A 23539-nucleotide genomic window follows, 5' to 3' on the forward strand; every position below is an offset into this window, starting at 1 on the left:
CATGGCTGCCATAAGTTCCTGCATACTAAATTTTTTGTTTAACATATCATCAGTATATTTTCTCCAGCCATTTAATAGGTCACAGTTGTCCTCAAGAAACCTCCTTTTTTCCTCACAAAACTCATTGCTTTGATTCCTGTTACTACTCACCTTGTGGAATTTTTTTGCTAAAATGTCTGCCTTTCCTAAGTTGGAGACCTCAGTTTCATTGTTTAGGATAATACCAGGTATACATTTACTTTGAATTTACTTCTATATTTCCAAAAGCTTTGGATCTTTGTTCAAGTTCCCACAAACATTTCTCCAACTTTCTTTTTTTGTCTTTTGACAATCCTTTGTGTCACTGCCTTACATCTTTTATAATTCCTTTTATTTACTATCAGTTGTGTGTTTTGCTCGTTTGTATGCCTTGTTTCTTTCCTTGATTACTAATTTGCAATCCTCATTCCACCAGGGAATCGGATTTCTAAGTTGGAAGCAATTTGATGTTTTGTAGATGGCCAGATCAACTGCTGCTGTAATATCTTTTATTCCATTATTACATAATTCATCTATGTTGCACTTATACAGTTACTATATAAATATTCATCACATTTAATCTTGAAAAGACCCCAATCAGATTTTTGAAAATTCCAGGTAGGAACCCTTTTTTATGTTTTCAACATTTTCTTGGCACTCAATAAGTATAGGGAAGCGATCACTTCACATTCTGTCATCTTTATGAATTTCCCAGCTGCATTTATTTGCCATATTATTTGTTGCAATTTCCAAATTCCAAACAAAAAAAGATCCATCCAGTGAATAAAATCTAATAGGTGCCCCTGTAATCAGTATTACCAGGTTATGTATATAAATGAATTGTTCAGAGCATTTACCATTTAGGTCAGTTTTCTTTCTTCTCCATAGCTCATTTTGACTATTAAACTCTGCACAAATTATGCACAAATGATTTTTGACATTCATTAGTTTTTTTAATTTTAAAAAACTATTTTTACATGGAATATAAATCTATAGCTGTGTTTTTGTTATGAATGGGAATCTCAATAACATTATATTCAAAACTTAATTTCTGCACATCCATTTCTAACTAAATTAAGTCCCTCTTTTATAAATATGCCGATCTCCAGTAGTCTTGCTATCCCTGTGGAATAAATCCCGGTAGATTGAACACAAGTTTACCAATTAGCCATGTTTCTTGCACACACATTACATCAGGCTTTTTTTCCCATTTCCAAAATGGCTTTCTTAAATTCCTGTCTATGCATTATTAAACTATGTGCAATCCAGCTAAGGACTGTTAAAACTATGTTATTTAAGCTGTATTATTGCCTTCATTTAAAATAATTTAAAATCATATGAATGTGGGCTAACGAGCTCTTGTCTATCATTAGATATTTCTTTTCTGCTGCTTTTGCTATGATTTTAATCCTTTTTGTTTTTTCCCCATCTGCAAGGTGGAGTTAATTACTTCTATAATGAACACTGTAAACTTTTTTTTACCTACACACAGTATATCATCTCCCATTTCTCTCTCTTATTTTCCTCCCTGATCAGAGATGTGTTGTGCTACCCCTGTACATCTTCTCTTGCTTGAGTATTAATCTGTTTTTATTTTCCTCAGTGAGTACCTTTTGGTAGTATCTGCACAAGATACTTTTTGAATGATTTTAATTTCATGTATTTCTCTAGTTCATGCTGCTACTGCACATTCTCTGTATGCTGCACTGTGCCTTCCCCAGAAATTGCTTCATTTTTAGGTTCTTTTCCTTCTGCACAGATCTCATATGAATGATTTCCTCCACATTTACTGCACTTCAGCTTGCTCCTTATGTGTATATTCTATCAGTAGACCTCCACACTGCATTTTTTTATCTCTTTGTACATCACCAATACATTGCTTTATCCAATCTGCCATTTTCTGGAGGTTAACATCTCCTATTTTCACATCCTCTGTCACTGATCTGACAATTATGAAATGTTGACTTTTATCCTGTTTTGGTTTTCATTTCTATGCATTTCTTCTTCAAATCCTCATATATCTAGTCTTTTCCCCAAGTTGAGACCATTCCTCATCTCCTCCCACTTCCCCTTTATAGTCCAAGGCAACTTCCTCTCCCTGCCGCCTCCATAGTCAGTTTCAATGTTCAGCCTAGTTTTAGCTGTGGGCTGGGTCCAGGCACAGCCCTCCACCAAGCCTGCTCCTGCAGCTCAGCCTCACAGTTTTCAACCAGACTCCGGCTAAACTCAGCCAGACCCCTCCCACTTGTCTGAGTTGCTGGAGCTCTCTTTATATTGGTCCTGTCCCAGGGAGCAAGTCTGGCAGTGCCAGTGGGGTGGAGCTTTCCTGGCCCAATACTGCTCCAGCCTTTATCCTGCCTCAGCCTTAATGTGAGGTTTGTAAACCCCATCACAGGGAAACATACTTACATTATTGTTTGCTTTTCCACGTAACACCTCCCTATTAGTTCCTATACCTACAACAGTGAGAGGATGGGGTTTTTTGGTTGCTTTTTATGAGTTAGGAGTTCCTCACCTCTCGATTAATTGCAGTTGTAAGAGGACAACAACTTTGCATAGCAGAGGCTTCTTGGTTTTCCCCCCAAAGATTTTAAATGCTAACAAACACAACTTTCTAAAAAAGCCTCATGTCAAATTATATTTCATATATGATTTATGTGGGCTTAACACAAATTATGTTGACAGTTTATATATTACAGCAGAAAATGTCTGATTGATTCATTTTAATATTAAATCTATTACAAAGTGTAGTTTTCCCACACTTGACTTTCTAAATCAAAACATTTTGAGAGAAATGAATAAACCAGTGTAGTCAAACAAGAAAACAGAGACTGCAAAACTTATTTGAAATAGTTCAGTGATATGCCCACTTTTTATGGATTTACACACAAGAATAGTCTCTGAAGAATGTATATTAACATGCTGGTAATATTTAAAAAACAATATATTTCTGTATGTTATTTACATAGATGGTATTTGAGGAAATACAACTTACAGCCATAGAACCAAAGATCATTTTGTTCAATACAATTTCTATGCCAGTAGTTTACAGATGGGGCTTATCATGCACAGAAAACAATTGCTCTGAAAGTGAAACTGGAAAAGAGGTTTCAGCAACCAAATCTCATTCATACCCTGATATATTTTTTTTTAAATCATACAAAAGAAAATCATTTCCTTGTCATATTTTAAACCTCTGGCATCTCCTCAAAAGAACAGTTTAATCTAAAGTATTAGAGGTCTTTGTGGCATCATATAACAACATTTTCAAAAATTGATAAAAGTTTCTTTTAATTCAGTATCACCAAATGTATTTATTGTTGTATAGCTTGAGAGCATCTGATTCATTAGAAGTCTTTGCTTTATTGTTGTTAGTAATGTACATTTGAAAAACAATGATTTATTTTATGTCTGCTATAACAAATTTTGCCAGGGTGACTTTAGAAAGAACTAGACCTATCTTGCATTTAATATTTTGAGAGAGATTTCCCTAGTAGGTACCTGGTATTCTACCTTCTTCTGTTTTGTGGTTTGAACTGTTGTCCTACACGCTCTGTCTGAGTTAGACTGTAAGCTTCTTAAGGCAGGGACCCTTGTCACATGTGTCTTATGTTGTAAGCAACATGCACTTATAGTGCTTTTACTATTAAATTCCAATTCCAGCCATCATTCTTGCAAGGTCATGAGAATCCACAACTCCTGTTGGCTACAGTAGGAGCTGGAGGCACTCAGTACTTTACAGCAGGTGTTCAGCACCTCGCAGGATGGCATTTAAGTCACATCTCATACCAAGCCATTTCTTACCAAGCTATTTCAGTTTTTTTAGTCATGACACACAACAATGTTAGCCAGAAGAGAACCCAGAGGGAAGATATACAAATAAAACAAGCATCGGTCAAACCCTCAGTATAGCTAAAGTCTGAACATTTTTTTTTCAGTTCCACTAGGCACACACCTTGGGGCTACAATTAAAGATACAAATGACCTTGATGTGACATTTACTTCAAAGATGTGTAATGTTAAAAGCCAGCAATGAAAATAACTATAAAACCCCCTTAAAATGTAACTGAAATATAAGCAAGTAAAACTACAACTATATTGTAGCTACCAGATTGAACCTTTCTGGAAGATATGCTTTAATCACACACAAGTTATTGTGCTCAATACAGTGATGATGGGGTGACATTTAATGGCCTGTGTTATGCAGGAAGTCAGTCTAGATCAGTGGCTCTCAACATTTTCAGACTTCTTTCAGGAGGCTGATTTGTCTTGCGTGCCCCCAAGTTACACCTCACTTAAAAACTACTTGCTTACAAAATCAGACATAAACTACAAAAGTGTCACAGCACATTGTTACTTAAAAATTGCTTACTGCCTCATTTTAACCATATAATTATAAAATTAATCAATTGGAATATAAATATTGTACTTATATTTCAGTGTATAGTACCTGGTTGAGAACCAGTGGTCTAGATGATCTAATGGTCTCTTCTGGCCTTACCATCTATGAATCTATATGACCCAGTAGTACTCATAATGCTAAATACAAATCCAGACTGGTTTCCTACATCCGTATGAATTGAATAGTCTGTGATAGTAAGTACTACACTTAAGAATACTCAGGTCAATTTTCAGTGTGTGCATGAATGCACTACTTTAGCTCTATGGCAGGGGTGGCCAAACTGCGGCTCACAAGCCACATGAGGCTGTTTTACAGTTAGTGTGGCCTGCGGAGCCGCTCACTTCCCTCCCCCGATTCTTCGCCTACCAGAGTGGGGGAGCACAGGGCTTCTGCCCTGCGGTGGGGTGGTGGGGCATCAACCCCACGGGGCACTCCCGTGGGGACTCGGGGCTTCAGCCCCAGTAGGTGCTTCCTGAGGGGCTGAAGCCCCAAGCCCGGGCAGGCATGCCCGGCTCTCGAACATCTGAGGATTATCGTATGTGGCTCGGAGATTCCGTAAGTTTGGCCACTACTGCTCTATGACATTTTTTCTTGCTGTATTGATCACCAAACCCTTCAGAAGGAAAGTTTGTATGAAACCAAACAAAAGGAGTTCAGTAAAAGCTTGTTTATCACTGTTACATGTGGTGTAAACCTGTGATGAGCAAATGATTCCTGTGGGTGCTGGTAATTTTGTATATACAATGGGTTTAGTCCATAACATATAAGGGAAAGCAAGGAGTAAAAGTGCCTAATATTCTCTTCATATCCCATTTTTCCACCCCAGACAGTTCCTTGCTGTCTACCTCTTTGCCTCAGCCTGCCACCTTACCTTCTGTCTTCTTTTCCAGCCATTAACTTTATATACCTGCCCAATGTAGGCCTATTTGCATCTATTGGGCTCTGGTGCTGCTGCACTGCTGTCATGATCACATTTCTTCTGCTTACGGACTGGCTCAGTGATGTTTGTTCTGGGCCTCAATGCACCATCTTTCTGGGATACCCTATATAATATTAGTTGTATGAAACCATGGTGAAATGACAAATGAAACAGCCAGCCAGCAGAGGTTGAGGCTGTGGTATTTCCAGGGTCACTACAAGTTTAACACAAACATTCCCTCTTTCTCATGATCTCATTCATTTTGGTCATATGCTTCAGACCTATCCCTCATGTTAAAAACTATGGTTTTAAATTGAGTTTGGATTTTACTCAGGTGTAATGTGGGCCTCTATTCCTAGTAGTACCTTTCTGAATAGTCACTCAGGCATTGATCATTAGCCTCCTTGAGCATTAATACATGATTTATAATTGGAAAACTAACATTTGGGGAAACTAAGCAGGAAGATTTTTAAAAACAGAACTGTTGAGTTTTTTGGAGGTTACTTTTGGCTAATCACGTGAAATATGTTTGTGCAAGCTGTTATAAAAATGCTGTGGATGAATATCAACCCAAACATATTTATAAACTTCCAGTTAAGCAATAGGTAAATTATTGTGGTGAGATTATTGTAATTATAGTACAAGCCAATGTAATTTAATATAGTGATTTGAATGTCATTTTAATTAGTTGCAGTCGTTTTATTTTTTCTTGAAATTCATACGGAAAATACAAGCAAACATTTCCAGATTGGTAATATAAACACAACAGACAGTGGAGTTGGGCCAGGGATGAATTTGGACCTATGAGAAGGTTCTGTACATACCTATTATGTGTTATGTGGCTTATGTTATTTTCACAGGTTGCTCTCATTCTAAGTTTTGGTGTTGAGAGTGAAAAGTTTAGATGAACTTTGTAGTAACTATTAGTTTGTATGCACACGGTTTACTATATCCAACAACACAATAAGAGCAACATGAGGACTGTGAGCACAACATGAGGATTTATACACACACACGCATATACACACACTCCTTTCTCAATGACCATTTCATATTATCTCAATTTAGTTTTCAAAAGGCATATTTTAAGAATTTGATATAAGGATATAGCAATTTCAGTATGTTCCCTATTGCAGTGGAACCATTACAATTTATCTTTTGTTCTTGAATTCATCCCCTTTGTATTTGTCTTAAAGTCCTGGCTGACATAGCTGAGATATCAACCACTTTTCCTCTGAGCATGGCAATGTATTTTCTATAATATTCAGGAAAATGGTGTCTGTAAGACTTGAAACATAGTACAGAATATTAACCCATGGATATTTTTATCTATCTCTTCTTGCATTGGGAGGATTGAGGAAAGAAATAGAAGCCAAATTCCTTTTGAAACCTAAATCCTTCATACTCATTTTCAGCAATATGAAGCATTCTTTGAGAAATAATGGAGCTCATCAAGCTGGAGTGAGTTAATCAACTCTTCAGTAATTCTGTGCTCTAAATGCTAGAATTGTGCTGAATAATAAATTAAACAATTATTAGTTGTCAAATTATTACACCACAGTAAGGAATCATTATCAACTGAAAATCTGTGAATAGACAGTCTGTTATAAATAAAATGGTCATGTTCAACTATATAAAATTCATGAGTAATTCAGCACTCAGGCTACTTGCATTAGTTCCATGTACTGGGTAGTGGTGGAAGCCTATACGTTTGAGACAAGATAAAGAGAATTTGAAAGTATCATCCTTCAGACAAGTAGGCTTTATTAAGAGCCTGGAATATGGACTCTGAGGGGAAAATATAATAAACCTAACGAGGTTTTGGAAAGATGTCTTCTTTGTAGTCTAGTACAAATTCAAGAAGTGAAAAGAAGAAAAAATGCTGCTATATATCAAGTCATCAGAGAGGGATTCCTGTATCACAACCATTTTTCTTTACAAAGAACAATGTAGATTATCTATTTCTACAATCTGTTGTTCATTTTAATATGCGGTGCCCTTTATTCCACGATTAACACACACATTGTGAATGTGTAGAGGTAATTTAAATGGTGTTGGTTACTTTTTAAGAACATGCAACTCTCACCGAATGCAGGAGTTGCAGGTTCTCAGGTAGGCTGTCAGGATTTGGGGTCTGATCATGTGTCCATTGACATCATTAGCAAAACTCTCACTGACTTCAGCGTTGTAGAATCAGGCCTAAAGCTCACTTACTTTATTACTGTGTCTCTGTACTATTTCCACAGCTATCTTAGTACTGCAGTGTACAACTGATTTGCAATACTGGTTCTATAAGCTGTGCAAATTGTGACTAACAAATATTTACCCAGAACTTTTGCTGCACAACTGGCTCCCACATTGATGCTCTGCCTTTTATGAGATTTGTCTCAAGTATATATCGTAACACGAATACAACTACATACAACTGATCTGCAAGCATGAATGAGCCATAGAGGCCATTAAATTAATATCTTCCTGTCGATTGTTTTTTGAAAAACCCAATCTAAGATTTTATCAAAATTACATTTCAAGATCTTCTGGCTGTGAAGTGAAATTCCGAAACAAAAAAGAAAACATTATATATTTTTAATCTGCAGTCAGGTTGGATAAAACAATAGCATTAAGAAATCCTGATAATTCTACCATTACCCTCCACCCCCACCCCCTTAACTCTTAGCAAAGTGGCTAATTTTTAAGTAGGATTATGAAACGCTACAACTTAAATTTAAACGTAACCTATGTTAGCTACTGGATATACCAGATAACCTCAGCTTTCTAGTTAACCTGAATATCTCTGGATACCTCAGTATTTTTATGTTCCTATTGTTGCTATAGGTTGTGTATTCATTTAAACAATAAACACACACATAGATATAAATAAAAATATGGCAGGGACTGTGCCATAGAGTATGAATGGAAATACACATAAGACTTTCAAAAACTGTTACCCATTCCCATGGTGTCGTAATTAATAATTTAATAGCTATGTATCCATCACCACATAAAATTTTCTTCGGTGCAATTAAATGACACTATTTATTTAATCTGCAAAACAGCCTGTTCATTTATCAGACTCACTTAAAGAGAAAAAATGTAACTAGCCAGCTAGTAAATTAATCATATTTTACGAAAGAAAAACTTGAACATAAACAAAAGAAAACATATATATTCCATTTTAAAAAGCTTAAGCAAGATTCAGGAGAACTCTGCCTGTGACTTTATTTTGAATGAAGTTCAGAAGAGCACAGGAAGACGTGGCAAATGAAAGCTGTCCAAAGGAGAAAGAAAGGAAAGGACTTTTGTTTAGCAGAGAAGAGATTCATACAAATCTTGAATGTGGTCCAGCAGGCACAAATCAATAGCTAGTTTCAAGTACTGAAGATATAATGAATGTATTTTTATTTCATAATTGTGAAAGTTGCGTACGCATTGATACAATACATACAATACTGTACAAAAGAGGTATTCAACCTTGAGGTGCTAGAGAGAGACTTCAGCATCACAGGCCAGCATGGACATACAATGTAATATCCTGACATTTTCTTGCAATATTTACTCAACAACTCTTGAATACAAACTGAAGAAACATCATGACTTGGGCATTGCAGAATAACATCCGACCAGCGTGCTATGATTATTTCTTAGTTCTCTGCAGCTCCATGTGATGTCACTGTTTTCCTGGCTGCAGGCAATGCAATAAATGTACATAACTTGTAAGGACACTAACTAGGGAAAGATATTCCACTAGAGAATAGATCAGAGGCTAGAGAGAGCATCACATCTGGCTCTAGAGCAGGGGTTCTCAATCTTTTTCTTTCTGAGCCTCCTCTCCCCCAACACTCTATTAAAAACTCCATGGCCCACCTGTGCCACAATATGTGTTTTTTCTGCATTTAAAGCCAGGGCAAACGTTAGTGGGTAGCAAGCAGGGCAATTGCCCGGGGGCCCACACCACAGGGGGCCCTGCAAAGCTAAGTTGCTTAGGCTTTGGCTTAAGCCCTGGGTACCCGGGGCTCTGGGCCCTGGGGTTCAGCCCCATGAGCTTCAGCTTTTCTGTTTTGGGTCCCAGCAAGCCTAATGCTGGTTCTGATTGATGGACACCCTGAAACCTGCCTGTGGCCCCACCAGGTGGACCCAGATCCCTGGTTGAGAACCACTGCTGTAGAGCAATGACTTGGGACTTTGTACTTCCAGCAGCATAGAGCATCTGTGTTGCTGTGTTTAACCTTAGAGTGGAATATAAAATTTTAGTGGATTCAAAATTTATTTCATTATCACTAATAATATCATTTCACTAAACTAAGGTTAAAATGCTGAGGTAGGAGACAGCAAATGAGGCCCCAGCCCTGCACTCTGTTCTCGTCAAGAACTCCAGTTGGGTTTGTTGATAATTTTGCTTCAGTGAGAACTGCAGAAAGAGAGCTAGTGAGTTCTTAAAGAAATATATTATCTTATCATCTCATAGCATGTTTGGGGTTTGTTTGGTAACCATTTACTTAAAAAGAAAGAAAAGACAAGTTCTGGCACTCTTTCAGCCTGTTACTTCAAATTTAAAGTAACTCAGATATTTGTTGCTAAGATAGCGGATGCTAATACTATGAGACAAAATGTTGCTGCTGAGAGACTGACATGCCTTAGAGACAATATACAAATATATAGGACCATAAAGGACACCACATTATCATTATATTACAAATCCAGGATAAAGACCCTTTCTTTCAGCCTAAAATAGCTTCATTTTTCACTTATGGACAGAGTCATTATTTTAAACCTGCAAAAGCACTTACTGCTTTCTGTAATTGTAATCTGAAAGACTGAAACTTAAAAAGGTAGCAGACAGTTCTGAAGATAAAGTGAGAATGCCTGGACACTTGTAATGATGTATTTGTCCCTTGAAAGGATTTTGGAGCACAATATTATGTTGGTCTGATAAGGGTAGACCGCTGAGATGTGGTTTTACATGGCTATAATATATGTTCATTATTTGAATGGTAGAGCAGATCAGTGCTATTAGTTGTTCTGTATAATGTTTAATAATAATAGAGAGATTCAGTTAGGAAAATAATTATGCCAAAGCAAACTGTTCTGATAATAAGTTACCTATGTCTTATGATTATACACTGTGCTAGCTCTCTAAGGAAAAATCCCATAACCTTCTCCATTACTTGAATTATTTAACTAGCTGCTGATAGTTATTAAGCAACAGTTAAATATCTGCTAGAATAATTTTGACAGTCTGTGACAGCAAAGGGGAAATCAATTAGAAAACAGTCAGAAAGCCTGACTACAACAGTTTAAGGTGTTTGATCTTGTCATGAATGGCAGATGATCCATTAAGAGAATACATAATTTCCCACATTTAGTCAAGGGTATGGATGCAGAGGAGATCAGGATAGAGAGAAAGGTCTGTATAAGAAACTCTGTGAAGATATTCAGTAATAATAGTGGGACACAACTAACTACATCTACTGTAGTAGGAAGAGAGCCTGAGACATAAGCTCTTGTATCAAAGGCCTGGTATAAGGCAAGACCTGCTCACAGAATCTTGCAAGAACAGGGCTGATATTGCAAAAATACACAGTCCTAAGAAGTGCTAAGCACAAAGTACTTACACAAACTCATCCCAATATCAAGTGGTACCAGAACACCCTGATATCAAGGATGGTACAAAAACATTTCCCAAGGATAACAGGAACACACTGAACACTCCTAAAAGATAAGGTCAGGATGACATTACATAATAAAAATGTTTTTCTTAAACCAACATGTACAAGGTGATAACTAGCCATGTCAAGGGGCAGTGACTAACTATGTCACAGGCAATATTAACTTGTTCGTTCTAGGGTATCAAAATGTATTTTAAAGGGAATATCTTTGTCCAGCTGGGGGGGGTGGGGAAGGATGGAAAGTTCCACCATTTACTGAGCTGCGTTCATTGTCACGGACATACATGTCTTAGTATTCTCATAGCGTCTGCCTGGTGTTATTACCATGCTTTGTTGACAATAAACCTGGCCTGGTGCCTTCGTACCTTAACGGATCTTTTGATCTTTGGGCGGTTCGCTCGAGGTCTGCTGTGCCGGCTGTTTGCACAGAGCTGGGCAGCACACAGGGAGAACACACACGCAGCCAAACATCTAACCACACTGGTGACCCACGACCGCAGATCTGGTAAATAAGTGAGCTGTCCTCTGTAGGAATTGTAATCTAACATGACAGACAACCACTGGTTAGGGAACCCCCCTATCCCCTCCCTGTAAATCCCCACATAATTTGATGGAATTTGGACCCACTGGATTGCCAGAAAAGGGTGGGGGAGGCATATAAATTTAAGAACAAAGGGTGGGGAAACATGGACTGGACTATGTAAAGCAATGGCAGAAACTGAAGCTTTGAAAACCAATAACAAAAGTAAAATATGTAGAATCTTCCAATTAATGGCCATGGCAGTAGGATGGCTTAAACAACATGCCACAATACTGGGCAGGCAAGTAACAGAGAAATTAAAGTGGTAACCCAGACTTTGGAAGATGCATCCCAGGCTGTCAAGCACCGGAAAGCCCATGCTCTTTTAGCAGGGCAGCAGGCAGTATCAACAAAATAATGTTACTATCCATTCTTAGTTAAATTTGAAAGTGATTGAAACTTCAGGGGGTAATTAGAGGTAACATGGATATGTCCTCCACTGATGCTCTGGTAGGAAACTCTGAACTTGTCACACCATCAAAATGGTTGCTCTTAAACCTTTGCTAACAATATGTCATCCTCATAGGTCGCCTTGGTTTACATAGGGCATACTTTAGAGTTATAATGATGGATATCACATAGAGAATATGATCAGACATGGCATAGAGTGTTTTAAAGTCCTATGTTGTAGCAAAGGTTGGGGAAGCTTTTTACAAAAGTCATATCTCCTGCATAGTCCAAGGTGGTGGGCAGGCTGGTGAATCGGATCTTTTGTGCAACTGGGAATGTGCTATCTTCTTTACAGAGAGGATCAATTATTTAATCCAGACTGAGTAACCTGTCATTAATTGACATACAATTCGTTCCAGTTGGAACAGGGGTTGGTAAAACTTCTGAAGTTTGAGGTGTTGTGGACCTAGTGAACTATATTTTAGGTTTGTTAGAGTGGAGTATGAGTCCTGCCCCCTCCCCCTCCCAATCACAGTTCAATGTCAACTCAACTCCAAAAAACAAATCTTTCCCAGATTCTATAGTACCTTCTTGAAACCAGGTCTTGCTGGCTTGGCCTTTCCTAAACCTTTTTCCCATTAAACATTCTACATTGGTTCCCTGCATGTATCTCCCACCACACCTCCCCCTAACTCTGATTCTTCTCTTTAAGCAGCCTCTTTCTTATAGGAAGTGCCACCCTCAGGCTGCATCATATAACCTTTAGTGACCTGCTTTGGCCTCAGGCCAGAACTTTCTAACAGGCTTAATACACACATGCACTCAAACACCAGCCCCCATTTCAGGCCCATTATCTCTGTAGAAACTTACTACATTCTAAAGAAGTTCTCAAGAGAAGGCATACTAAATTAATCAATGAGCTAAACTATGATGACAGGGTGAGAAGGTTAAAACTGTTCTCTTTTGGTAAAGGATGGTTGAAGGGTGGTCACAAAGATTTAAACTGAAGATCAGCTGGTGCTAATCACAACATGAAAACACATAGAAAGTTCTAGACATTTTAAGAAGAGTTGGTTAAATATATTACAGGTGTGCTCCATTATATGTTCCAAACCACCCCAACCCTGAAAATTATCAGGATTTAGAGTTATCTTCCCCAGAAATACTGGCAGAATTTATTTTAGTAGGATTTTTTTTAATGGAGTATCACTTGGATTTGATTATTGATTCATCTGGCAATGTGATTAGTTGCTCATTTATGATTATTTTTCCATATACATAGTTAAACTGATCATGAAATCTGGAGTTGGGGATGAATTTTACACAAGGGGAATATTATCAGGGAGCTTGTTCCCACCAACTCCACCACTTTCTTTTGAATGGATTATCTGTCAAAATTTTTGAATAATGAATCTCTTTGGTTGACTGGCAATTTTGGGGCATGGGGGGAAGCAATTCTGGTTGAAATGAAAATAAAATTTTTGGTGAATTGAAAAGTAAAAGAAAATCATTTAGGGTTAAACTAAATGTTTCATTTCAACAAAATCAAAATGCTTCATTTTGACTATAATCATTTTTACATGTTTTGGATTTTTTTTAAATAAAATTCAAGGGGATTTCAAAACCAAGTTGTTTAATGGAAAAATCAAAATGTTTCATTTTGAAAATGTTGAAATGAATTGTTTGGATAGTTTCAGATTTTTTTTTCAATGGAAACAATTTGGTTTGGGGTGACAAGAATTTGTGAAACATTTTGGTGTCCCCAACTCTGTGTTTTTTGCTGCAAAAATTTGTCCAGCTCTAATTTTTCATTGTAACAACTTAGTTTCCTGTATTTGCAAGGAGAAGTCCTACGTGGACCTGGGCACTCCAGACTTCTGTGTTTCTGTTTAATTTCTTGAGCAGAAGCAATAGCTCCAGTATCCAGCATAGAATGTGACCTAAAGGAGGGAAGAGTCAGAAATAGTACTAATGTTATGGAAATATGACCTGCATTCTTAAAGTCTTTGATCGAACAAAGCCATAGAACTAGAATTCAGTGCCCCACGTTTCTCCCACAAATAATCAGCGGTGGTTAAATATTAACTTTAACTTCAATGATGGCCCGTGAATTTTGACATACTGGATGTTTGTCTCAGTTATCCACATATAAGTCTGACCCTGTGAATGATAGCTATACTGATGGAGATTGAGGAAATACAAATCATTGCCATGTTTTGAGTATCTGTCCCTGTCTCTGCTACCAGATTCATTAAAATTCCTGCAGCTAAGGTCATGGCTGTGACTTTATTTCTTTCTTTTTTTACAGTTTGTCTAAAAGAGGGGGGAAATGATTGAGCCACAGTGCCACAAACTGCATTGATGAAAGAAAATATTACACCAGTGTTTGCACATTTTAATTTTCTTAAGCTTTCCTTCAGTAGTTTTTGCACCCCAGTGAACATTAAATGATGATTTCATCTGAATCTGAATTTTGACTTTCTTCTACCATGATATGCTATTCCATTCAGAAAAACAAATTGCTTGGTTCCCATTTATACTTAGGCCCCTTTAAATTTCCAGGGTGCTTTGAAGAGGGCTTGGTGTAAATGAATATCAATTCCAAAGCTTTGCGAATGCAAAATGTGTGTTGTTTAAACTATAACGATCATTTTAAAGCTATTCAATATTTTCCTTACCCAAGGATCAAATTGTTATACTGAAACACATTGTACATTGTGTGTAAAGTTCCCTGCAATACATATAACAGTGGTGGGCAACCTGAGGCCCGTGGGCGGCACGTGGCCTGTCAGTGTAATCCGCTGGTGGGCCGCAAGACAGTTTGTTTACATTGACCATCCACAGTCATGGCTGCCCGCAGCTCCCAGTGGCCACTGTTCACCATTCCCGGCCAGTGGGAGCTGCGGGAAGTGGCAACCAGCATGTCCCTGCGGCCCGCGCCGCTTCCCGCAGCTCCCATTGGCTGTGAACGGCGAACTGCGGCCACTGGGAACTACGGACGGCCGTGCCTGTGGATGGTCGATGTAAACAAACTATCTTGCGGCCCGCCAGTTGATTACCCTGATGGGCAACGTGCGGCCCACGGGCCGCAGCTTGCCCACCACTGACATATAACATCCCAAATGGTTTAGCGTTGTGGTGTTTGTGTTTATAAGGTAGTATTTGTAAAGACAGATGTCTATATATTTTGCCATTCATCTCATGTGAACCTAAAAATCACTTTTGTAAATTGATCTCCTCAACAGGTTTCCACATCAGGATAAATCCTGGCACCAGTGGTAGAAAATGTCTGGATAACACTGAACAGTAAATATAAATACAATGTGCATATATTAAGTCTTCCCAATACTGCAAATGGCACAAGGATAGTTGTAACAGAGTGGTTTGCCCTGTGGGTTGAAGAGCCTGAGGCAAATCCAACCCTGATTACAGAATAAGCCCCATCTAAGAGGAATCAGACAATTCCAGTATAAAAGGAACAGGAAGTTTAAAGTGAAGGGGGTAAGCATAGGAAACTGCAACTATGCCTGCAGGGAGTAGTATGAAGGCTCCTGAATGAGCAGGGGAAGGCACCCCCTGAGAGAGCCTGTGGAGAAGGACAAACTCGAGGCAGGAGGCACTGAGAAGCAGACAGACCCTTGGGGAGGAGGGGCTGTGCCCTGCTCAAACAGGGATGAGGACTGAAAGTTTGTGTTCTATTTTCAAAGACTTTTTGTTATTTTGCATTACCAGATGAGAGAGAGGCTGAACTAGGGTTGGCCCTGGAGGGCCAGTGTGTACCCGGAACACTACATGAATGGGACCCCATGTGGGGATTGTTTGAATTACCTGTGGACCATGGAGTTCTTCAGGGGCCCTGAAGAGGAATAACAGAGGGAGGCCTTTGCAAAAAGGAACTCTGGCCATGAGGGGTGAGCTCGGCGGGCGGCTTCCCATGTTACATGAATATATGGCCTAACAAAGCATAGGGATGTGACCTAGGAATAGACTGACAAATAATACATCCATGGACATCACTGTAGTTCAAAAATAATATGCTTTGGCCATGCTCACATCCCTTTTCTATTCCTTTAGTGAACACATCTTCAGTTAGGCCAGATATACAACTTTGAAAAACAGCAGAAACTGACTGTTAAATTAGCACCAGATGTGTTTGTACACTAATTCAATTAGCAAATATGAGCAATACCATGTGACAAATCACAATTAACACAGCTTGACTAGCAAATGTTGAAAACTCATTAAGAAATGATCACAGACAATCCACAGAGTTAAAAATAATCACAAACAAAATGATTCATGAAATAATTTCAAAGAACAAATACATTTCAGGCAATTGTATGCTGGCTGCCATGGATACTTCATGAGAACAAGAGAAGCTCAATTCAGCAGGTAAATTATTTGTTGTAAAATGTTCCTTTAGCTATAGTCAGAAAACCTGGATTCTGTTCTTAGTTCAGCCACAGACGTCTTGTGTTGCTTTGAGGAGGCCACTTTGGCCAACACTTTCAAAAGTGGCCACTGATTGTAGGTGCTAATCTTAAGAGATCTTCAGTCTGATTTCAAATGTGCTTTTTGGAGTCTCCGGTTCACCATCTTTGACATATCATAATAAGTTTACCTGTCTTATGTAAGGTTAACTCACAGATGTTTGTAAAATGCCCTTTGGATTTAACAGATAGCTGTTAAGACTAAAGGCCTATATTTTAATATGTTTTAGGTACTGCTCTGCTCAAGGCCTAAATGCCATTTTCAAAATTGACTTGGGAACTTCAGAACCTAAATCCCATTGACTTTCATTCACCTTTAGCCTCCTAAGTTCCCAAGTCAGTTTTGGAAGTGGGACTTAGCCTTAGATGGCTGTGTCTCTACTACAGCTTAAATTGGCATAATTATGTCGTTCAAGGATGTGAATAAGCCACCCCCCAAGCAACAAAATTTACACAAATATAAACGCAGTGTGGACAGTGCTATGTCAGTGGGAAAAGACCTAAGTCACATAATATTGCAACACTGAACAGAACAACACCTAAATACCTTTAAAAGGCTGAGGTAAATTCAGATGCTACAGTTGGAAAAGGCCAACTATGATGTCTAGTTCAACCCTTACATGTGCAAAATTTATTCCTAAAAGTGAGTCTTATGGGAGATACATGTCTGGAAAAAAAATTCCAGAGATTGACCTTAAGGAAAGCTAATAACAGTCTTTATTCCAAACTGTCAAACCACCTACTTTCTTTCATATGATAAAAATGTTTATAACGTCGGTATTAGTAATGCCAGATCTCCAAAGGTTTCGGTGTTTGTTTCAAGTAACAGAAAAAAACTGCAACTGTTTCCAAAGACAGTTCCTTTAGGAAATCTTTAAATTATTTTTGCTTTAAGAGAAACTTCAGGTTTTCATCTTATCTCCTAAACGTGCTATCAATTTAGTGACATTTGGAAATGTCTATCTCTAGTCCTAAATGTACCATTCAATAGTCTAGTGCTTAGTGCTTTACACCGAAGAGGTTTCAAAGTTGGAGTAAGCTATTAAAAGCTCAACTTATAATACATGAATCAGGCAAATCAATAAGATTTGGAATGATATTTACCCTTATTTAATCACCCTGAGTAATACCATAGGGAGAAGTTTAGTCAGTATGTCCTTCATTTTGTCTGCTATCTATTTGCTAATAATACAAGACCCATTGGAATTAGACCCTCACTAACAAATCCCTCTGTCATTACTCCACCAAAACCAGCCTGAAGCCTTTTAGAAAATTGGATTTGTCAACATTATTGAGTTGTGCAGCTGAATACACCACAGATGAGGAAGAAAGATTATAACCTAAGTACATAAAGTTCTATAAAAAAGTCATCAGGATTCATGGCCTGGGTTTTGTTCATCCTCACCCGTGTGAACAACAGGTGTGGTGGTGGTTGGTTATTTATAGCTGGGTTCTTAGGTGTTTGGTGCCTCCTATGTCTTTAGTTGACAGCTCGCTTAACAGAGTATTACTATTTTGTGGTGGTCTTATTTTGTATTTTAGTATAGGGATGAAACATAGTTGTTTTATGGCAACAGAACAAGCATCTATCTAGCTATCGAAATAGATCTATTGCTTTGAGAGCCTTTGTGTAAAGTTAAACCTTACTCGGACTTGTGACTTACTTTGGTACTTATGACATTTTAAGTTGACAAGTAGAAAGTTAGTGACTGACTCAGCTACTTTTTATGCAATAAATTATTCATAATGTGTACTATGCTGCTAAAATTATTTATTTGTGACAAGACAAGGAAAATATATGTGACATGCTAGAGGCTAGATCATGCTCCTATCACCCACAGATCCATAAGGGCAAGGGACTGTCCACCTAGAGATACCCCCGTTCCTTGAACGTGCTCTCATTCTCTTCTCTGCTAGTGCAGGTGGTGCAATATTAAGGATAGGGGAGGAAGATGGTCCCAGATACTGTGGGATGAGAGCTCCCACCAAGTTTTCTCCCCCTTTCTCCATTGACCCTGCAGCAGATGAACTGCTGCTGATGGAGGAGGGAGAAGGTGAATAGCAATTATAATAGTGACACACATGAGTGCTGGTAAGTGACTGATCTTTATTTCATGGCTCCAGTCACAAGACATGGATCAGTGTTTATATACACACACACACCTGTTCTAATAGCAGGACCAGTAGCCACTGATTCCTGTGGCGACTATTGCAGTAGACCCCCATTGGACCCAGCAGCTGGAAGCCAAAGTTTTTTGCTCTCACTCTTTCCAGAACTCCCCTCAACCCAGCCACTCACAAACTCTTCAGTGCAAATTTTGAATTATATGCATATTAATATTTTAGCCATGCTGATGTTCATGCTACTAGTACATATTGCAGAAACAATCAGACTCAGTGTCAGTAATGGGATTTTTAGGATTACATCAGAAGATTTGGATGGTGGGATAAAGGTTTTGTTTATACTTGTATTGGCCTTTTCTGTTAATAAAAAAGACCCTCCAAAAGGGGGCACTCTTAGGTCTGCCTGGGGTGGTTTAAACTCCAGGTGAGGGGAAATCAAGGCAGGGCTCATCTATGGTGTCATGCCTGGGCACAAGGGGGCACTCTGGGATGGCCTGCACTAAAACACTCCTATTTTAAATATAGGAAATACTATTTACCAAAAGTATCTTTCTGGTAAGTGGTAATCATTGTCTGTACTATAGATACATACATTTTCCCCTTCTGGGATACTTAGAATCATTATCTCTTTTGTGCATGTGCATACACAAACACAGTCCCTACATTAAATGAACATTAAGGTTGCAAAGTCAAGCACTCAAAACTTAGGAAATGACAGATTTAAGGTTGCCTATGCACTTCCCCACTGCCTCCCTCCCCCCACTTGTGTGTGTGTGTGTTATGATCTTTAATTAGGTGATCACTTACTATGTTTTCCACAGACTACTGTCTATTGAGTAAAAAGGAGGAACCTAATCTAGGGGTGATTAAGGGTTGTTTAGTGAAGAACTGTGTTTCCTGTAGGACACTGCCCCATTTGCTTCAGGAGTTGAAAAGCATGTACTGAAAGAGGCAGAGGTTTGCAAGAAGAGAAAGGCCAGTCTCACTATTAAGGCAATTAGATAGTTCCCTGGAAAACTGGATTCTATTCCCGGGTCTATCATAGAGTTCCTACATGTTGCTGGGCAAGTTACTTAAACCAGAATGTTCACACTTGGACAGTAATTATGTGTTCTTCCTCATGGATGTCCAGCATGAGACCCAAGGGACCAGATTTGCAGAAGTGATGAGCATTCACAACTACAACTGAAGTTGACTGGAGCTGAGCTTAGAACATATAATGTTTCATATAATGCTAAGTACTCTTGAAAATCAAGGCCTAGGTGTCTTAAGCTGGGTTCCCAAAATTAGGAGACACTTTTAACATTTTTTCTGTAATCTCTCTATGCCTCAGTTCCCCATCTGCAAAATAGGGATAATAATACCACTTGTTTTCACAGATCTAATGTGAAGATAAATTCATCAGTGTTTGTGAAGCACACATACCCTGTGATAAAAAGCATAGAAACACCCAACAAGAAATGAATAATTTTGTATAAAGTGCATGGTTTGAATGGTATTAAGGCCATGCATTGAATGAAGATGAAAAAGGAATATTGATTAACTGCTCATTTCCTGTGGAAAAATAGTATGTGATCAGGCAATTAAAGACTGTATCATAATGCATATGCACAAGAGAGGATGAAACAACAGAATAAAAGAGGGGCTAGAGGGGGAAAAACACTGGAAAAATTGGAAGTTAAATCCTGCTGAGGAAAATAGAAGCATAAACTCTGGCATGTCAAGTGTAAAAATATAATTAGGCAGGAAAAAAAAGCATTAGCAAAAGACACAAAAATCGAACATTTTTTTTAAGTACATCAGAAATAGGAAGCCTTGCAAATAATCTGTGTGACCACTGGACTATTGAGGTGCTAAAGAAGCACTCAAGGAAGAAAAGGTTGTTGCGGAGATGCTAAATGCATTCTTTGCTTCTGTCTTCACTGCAGAGGATATAAGCCATTCTTTTTAAGTGACAAATCTGAGGAACTGGTCCACATTGAGGTATCAATAGAGGATATTTTGGAACAAACTGATAAATTAAACAGTAATAGGTCTCCAGGACCAGATGGGATTCCCTCAAGAGTTCTGAAGGAATTCATATATGAAATTGCAAGACTACTAACTATGGTATGTAACCTAACAAATAAATAAGCTTCTGTACCAGATGACTGGAGGATAGCTAATGCAATGCTGATTTTTCTTAAAAAGGGGGGGGGGTCTAGAGGCTATCCTGGCAATTAAAGGCCAGTAAGCCTAATTTCAGTACCAAGCGAATTGGTTGAAACTATAGTAAAGGCTAGAATAATCAGACACAGATACACATGGTATGTTGGGGAAAGAGACAACACAGGTTTTGTAAAGGGAAATCATGCTTCATCTAACTATTAGGATTTGTTGAGGGTGTCAGCAATCATGTGGACGAGGGTGATCCAGTGCATATAGTATACTTGGACTTTCAGAAAGCCTTTGACAAGGTCCCACCACAAAGGCTTTTATGCAAAGAAAGCATTAATAGGATAAGAGGGAGGGTCCTCTCATGGATCAGTGACTGGTTAAAAGATAGGAAACAAGGTTAGGAATAAATGGTCAGTTTTCAAAGTGGAGAGAGATAAATAGTGGAGTTTCTAATGATCTGTACTGGACCAGTGCAGTTCAACATATTGATAAATGATCTGGAAAAGGGGGTGAATAGTGAGATGGCAAAATTTGCAGACAATACAGAATTACTCAAGATAGTTAACGCCATAGCTGACTGCAAACAGTACAAAGCAATCTCACTAAATTGGATGACGAAGCAACAAAATGGCAGATAAAATTCAATGTTGATGAATACAATGTAATGCATATTGGAAAACATAATCCCAACTGTACATACAAAATGATGGTGTCAAAATTAGCTGTCATCACTCAAGAAAGAAATCTGGGAATGATGGTGGGTAGTCCCCTGAAAACATCCGCTCAATGTGCAACAGCAGTCCAAAAAAAGTTAACAGAATGTTAGGAACGATTAGGAAAGTCATAGATAATAAACAGAATATATCATAAAGCCACTATATAAAGTCCTGGTATGCCCACACCTTGAATACTGCATGCTGTTCTGATATTTTAGAACTGGAAAAAAAGTACAGAGAATGGCAACAAAAATAATTATGGGTATGGAACATCTTCCATATGAAGATGGATTAAAAGGAGTGGGATTGTTCTACTTAAAAAAGAGACAACTAAGGAAGAATATAATAGAAGTCTATAAAATCGTGAATGGTGTGGAGAAAGTGAATAAGGAAATGTTACCCCTTCATATAACACAAGAACCAAGGGTCACTCCATGAAATAAATAGGCAGCATGTTTAAAACAAACTTAAGGAAATATTTCTTCATACAATGCACAGTCATCCTGTGGAACTTGTTGCCAGGGGATGCTGTGAAGTCCAAACATATAACTGGGTTCAAAAAAGAACTTGATAAGTTCATGAGGGTAGATCCATCATTGGCTATTAGCCAAAGTGGGCAGGGATGCAACCCCATCGTATAGGTGCCCCTAAACCTCCAGGTGCCAGAAGCTGAGACTGGACAACAGGGATGGCTCACTTGATAAGTGTCCTGTTCTGCTCATTCCCCCTGAAGCATCTGGCACAGGTTACTGTTGGAAGACAGGATTCTGTACTAGATGGACTGTTGGTCTGAACCCATATAACCATTCCTATGTTTTTAATCTATTGTGTTCCTTGGCTTGATTCTCCTTTCACTTATAGTGAGGTTAGTCAGAAATGACTCCACTGAAATATTGGTAAAACTGGTGTAAGGGAGAACTGGAGTTAATAGGCACTTACAGAATTTAGCTATGTTCAGAGTACCAGTACTGATCTTCTTTTAGCCTCTTTCAAATTCTTTCAGTCATAGTTTGGAGACCTAAATTAACCAAATAGCAAAGTTTACATTTCAGCTTTGATCCTCTACTCTCAAAGGTCACCACTCTAATTTTCAAGATATCAGAAATGGACTAAGTATTTACTAAAGAGAAGAGAAAGTAATTCTGTTTCACAGATGATTTTGATATTTCAAAATAGGTTTTAGTCTGATGTGAACCAAAACCCACAAATTTCAAAATTCTCCTTCAAAGTGAATAGAGGTTGCCCCAGAGCAGCATACCCTGGAAGCTCTGGGGTCTCTGATTCCATGGCAGTCTTCATGGTGAGCTACTGAGGAGGCTGGAGAATCTTGCCTGTATGCTCGGGGTTCTACTGATCACCATATTTGGGGTCGGGAAGGAATTTTCCTCCAGGGTAGATTGGCAGAGGCCCTGGAGGTTTTTCGCCTTCCTCCGCAGCATGGGGCAGGGGTCACAAGCTGGAGGATTCTCTGCGACTTGAAGTCTTTAAATCATGATCTGGAGACTTCAACAGCTGAGTTAAGGGAAAGTGGGTGGGTAAGCTTTTGTGGCCTGCATCATGCGGGAGGTCAGACTAGATGACCATAATGGTCCCTTCTGACCTTAAAGTCTATGAGTCTATGAGGCAGGCAGGAAAGCTGACAGGAAACCAGCTTTCCTGTTCCATTTGTAACCGACCTGGTTTCCAGTGAAACTTCAGCAAAATCGACCTGACTCCACAAACCTATTTTGATTTTGGGAACTGGTAATTTCCAGCTAAACATTTTTCATTGAAGTTTTGGCACCAGCTCCAGTATTTATATTCATCAGCTAAACCACTTACCATGAGCATATGTTCTTCAAACAACTGGCCAGACTTCAGAGTGGAAGAGGGCAACTGCATCTGCTCAAAAGGAGATAGAGAACAAATTGGTCAGTACAAGAATATTTAAATATTTGTTACTTCACTCTCATGAAAGTAAAGTAGCTAAGGTAGAGTAGCTGCCAAGGAGGTTTAAATTTGTGATCACACTCACAATATAGAACCCAAGATGGTTTGGATAAGAACACCATTAATAGGTAGAGCTGGGGAAAACTAC

Source organism: Terrapene carolina, unplaced genomic scaffold (genome assembly GCF_002925995.2).
Source record: "Terrapene carolina triunguis isolate 2854851 unplaced genomic scaffold, T_m_triunguis-2.0 Scaffold66, whole genome shotgun sequence".
Lineage (NCBI taxonomy): Eukaryota > Metazoa > Chordata > Testudines > Emydidae > Terrapene > Terrapene triunguis.